Here is a 993-nt window from a genome sequence, read left to right on the forward strand (position 1 = left end):
TACCTTCGAATGAGCCGAAGCGTAATTTAAAACCTGTTTTTTGGATCTCGGCTTATATGCCCAGCACGTACGCTCACCCGTGATGCAGAGGGACACTTCTAAAAACTGGATAGTGCCATTCACTGGAAGTTCATGAGTGAACCGAAGCCCATCTGCACATCTGTGAAAAACATATAAAATACCAATTAAGCAAACAAGGGAAGGGGAATGAGGGGCTCGTTATAAATATGACAGAAGCCAACAGCCACAGAAACCAAGGGGCACAGAGGAATTTTTTTTCTTTTAATTTATTAATTTATTTTGTGGTGTTGATCAATTTAGAATATTACTTAGTATGTTATCGCTTAAAGCTAATTTATTAGAAAAGCAGAAGAAAAAACAACCACATGCCGCCGGTGGGATCCGAACCCACGACCTCCGAATTACGAGTCCGGTGCTCTACCTCTGAGCTACGGCGACGGCTGTCAATTCTTCTGCTTTCGGGGGTATTTTATGTTTCAAAGTAACCTAACCTTGAGAGTGTTCATCAGCGCCACCCACGTTCATAAGCGGCGGACGTAGAACGTCCTGAGTTACCGCAGGTGTGACGTAGAACGTCATCGAACGGAGAGGGTGGAAGCTGCGTGAGAACCCTCTTATGCTTCCTATGGCATCAAGGCTGCCAGAACCGAGGCCCTCGCTAAGCAATTAAGCAAACAAGGGAAGGGGAATGAGGGGCTCGTTATAAATATGACAGAAGCCAACAGCCACAGAAACCAAGGGGCACAGAGGAATTTTTTTTCTTTTAATTTATTAATTTATTTTGTGGTGTTGATCAATTTAGAATATTACTTAGTATGTTATCGCTTAAAGCTAATTTATTAGAAAAGCAGAAGAAAAAACAACCACATGCCGCCGGTGGGATCCGAACCCACGACCTCCGAATTACGCGTCCGGTGCTCTACCTCTGAGCTACGGCGACGGCTGTCAATTCTTCTGCTTTCGGGGGTATTT

The 993-nt window shown here is 44.3% G+C and overlaps 1 non-coding gene across 1 annotated transcript; it reads right to left on the reverse strand.

Moving 5' to 3' along the window:
- Positions 1 to 387: 387 nt before the first annotated feature.
- TRNAT-CGU (transfer RNA threonine (anticodon CGU)) lies at positions 388 to 459 on the reverse strand. Its single transcript has one exon. It is a non-coding gene; the product is annotated as a tRNA-Thr (tRNA).
- Positions 460 to 993: the final 534 nt, after the last annotated feature.

The sequence above is a fragment of the Amblyomma mixtum genome, chromosome 10, assembly GCF_055824585.1.
Source record: "Amblyomma mixtum isolate Tamu chromosome 10, ASM5582458v1, whole genome shotgun sequence".
NCBI classification, from domain to species: Eukaryota; Metazoa; Arthropoda; class Arachnida; order Ixodida; family Ixodidae; genus Amblyomma; species Amblyomma mixtum.